Below are 2,761 nucleotides of genomic sequence, written 5' to 3' on the forward strand. Positions count from 1 at the left end.
GTCCATGTCTCTCAGAGGTTGACGGCTTGGTGTGAGAGTTTGGGGAGTTGTTCCCCTCCGTCCACGTTCCAGGACTTCTCTCTCTTTCTCCATTATCTGCCTTCACTGCTCCAAAGTTTGTCTGTTGAGTTTCCTCTAGTGTGGTGAGTTTATAAGTTTTTTAATGATTTATGAATTCATACTTGATTTGTGAGGATGAATTAATAATGTTTCCACGTTTTTTTTAAGTTGACCACCCGATATATGACAGCCTGAGGACTGGTTTTCTCTCTCTCCCCTGTTGTGGACCTGCTTTGCCGCCTCCTCCGTTATTCCTGATCTTACTACATGTGTTTAGAGGAATGCAACACGTTTAAAGGTTTATGTGATGAAACTTCCTGTATGTGTGATAAAATGACGATTAGTAATTCAGTAATGCCTCTTTATGTTCTCTGCTCCTGTTATCTCCTGACCTGCTGGAGGGAGGGAGGGAGGGAGGGAGAGAGAGAGAGAGATAGAGAGAGAGATAGAGAGAGAGAGAGAGAGAGGTCTTCGTGATTTGAAGTGCAGCGGCCCCTGGTGGAGGGAGTGCTGCTGCATTTATGCCAGAGTGATTTTGCACCGCGGTTGAGTCGGACTTGTTTGTGATACAGTAGATGGGGTTTGGGCAGTGTCAGTCATACTTACCTGGCAGGGGAGAAACCATGATCAAGAAGGTGGTTCACCCAGGGCAAGGCTCAACCATTGCACTCTGGGTTGTGCTGACCCTTGCGAATTCCCCAAATGTGGGAATCTCGACTGCATAATTTCTGGTAGTGGGGGACTGCGTGCGCGCTCTCCCCTGAACTATTGTATAATGACAAGTACTTGATTTCAATGTCGTTCTGCTGATGCTGTCAAGGTTGTGTCCTATGTCTCCTTACTGACTAGCAGGGGTGACACCTGAATAGACTTCTTGCTCAAGAAATGCTGAAATGTGCGCATGTGGTTCTTTGTGAGTCTGTCAAGTGGTAATGATTGATCTGTTGTTGTGAATATGTATAAATGTTGTGTGACACTATGTGAAGCCCTGTTTACAGAACCAGGTTTGACGGGACAATGCATCATTTTTGCCTCTGGCCCAAAATGGCCCCAGCGATGCATCGTGATGCACCGCCGACCTCGCCGGCACCTCCCAGTCGCTGAAGCAGACAAGATCATCACTGACCTGAGGGAGGACATCTGCTGGCGGTCGGAGGAGCTCGGGTTTAAAGTTTGGGCAAAGCATGGAATTCGTGGGCCCAGTCCTGATTCTATAACAGCATTGACAATGTTTCTTGCATTGTCTGCGGTTACTGCAATGGTTCTGGGCTTTTCCAGTTTCCACTCTGTTATGGTGCGTTCACACCGGACGCGAATATCGCGGCGAGAGCGGCCGATTTACATAGAAAATATATGGTTTTCGCGCAGCCAGGAAGTGGAGAGTGGTCACGCGGCGCGAATTCAGCGAGTAGAGCGGCGGCCGCTCCGCCGCTCTACTCGCGCTAACCGCGTGGCGGCCGCGCAAATTGCTCTACTCGCGCCGCTCAAAGTTGGGAATGTTGAACTTTCGAGCGAATTCGCGAGCAGCGAACCAATCACAGAGACGCTCTATATGACGTCATTTATGACGTACCGGAGCCCCGGGAAACACCAGAAATGGAGGAGAAACTGATCACAGCGGTTGGTGCTCGCCCTGAGCCCTTCGTCGTATTTTTATAGGGACAGGAATAAAAAGGAGCTTGGAGGAAGATCAGTGAGGAGGTCGGGTCCCCGGTAAACTGAGTAAAGAGATTGTGGTGAAACAGTGTTTACTATTAGTTAAACAGTGAGTTCACTGAGAGGTCGGGTCCCCGGTGGAATGCGAGCGCCGATGCGGGACAGCAGCTCGCCAAACTGGGCCCGGGAGAGACGGAAGTACCGTTCAAAGCGTCCATCCTGGCGCAGCTCCTGGAGTAAATGGTGAAATTCACCATACTCTGAACGCCTCTGCAAAATATGATGAATCCAGACACATCACCTGGACTCGCGACGACAACGTTGTCGGGCTTTATCAAGCAATTAAGCAGACCGCCGGCGACAGAGACGCGAATTCAGCGGCAGCCGCTGCCGGGTCACACAATGCACACGCGGCCAACCAGGGGCGAATCGTGCGAATCGCGCCGCGCTGCTCGCGTCCGGTGTGAACGCACCATTACTGCCTCTTGGAGCTTCTCAGCTCGGTGAGTGCTGGTATGTTGTTCATACACTGGGCGAGTTGACAAAAGAATATTTTTAATTTCCCGCTCAGATGTGATGAAGTGCGCAGTGACGGTGAGGTAGCTTTCGGTGGAACGGGAGGTCCACCCATCAGTTGTCAGAGCAACAGCGTGGGCAGTAGACAGCTCTTGCTCCACCACTGCTCGTGCACGCTTGTGAATGGCAGGGACCACAGACTGGCTGATGTGGGCAGTGGATGGGACACTGTACCGTGGCTCTAGCACTTTCAATAAATACTTGAACCCGGGCTCCTCCACTACGGAATATGAGCGCATAGATGTTGATATGTATATCCCAGTCGCCTCTGTAATGTTTTTGGCTCTGGCAGTGTTATTACCCAGAGTCTGGTTGAATGCACCGGGGATAAGCTGTTGCACCGTAGACGACTTTTTCCTTGTACCAGTGACCGGCGCGTCGGGATGATGTCGCCTTATGTGTGTCAGCATGTTTGATGTATTTCCAGCGACGTACCCCACCTCTGCGAAACATTGCCGGCAGACAGTCT

General features: G+C 50.9%; 1 non-coding gene across 1 annotated transcript; it reads left to right on the plus strand.

Moving 5' to 3' along the window:
* The first annotated feature begins 658 nt into the window (after positions 1-658).
* LOC115383521 (U1 spliceosomal RNA) lies at positions 659-823 on the plus strand. The gene has a single exon (XR_003930689.1). It is a non-coding gene; the product is annotated as a U1 spliceosomal RNA (small nuclear RNA).
* The last annotated feature ends 1,938 nt before the right edge of the window (positions 824-2,761 follow it).

This window comes from Salarias fasciatus, assembly GCF_902148845.1.
Source record: "Salarias fasciatus chromosome 7 unlocalized genomic scaffold, fSalaFa1.1 super_scaffold_4, whole genome shotgun sequence".
NCBI lineage: Eukaryota > Metazoa > Chordata > Actinopteri > Blenniiformes > Blenniidae > Salarias > Salarias fasciatus.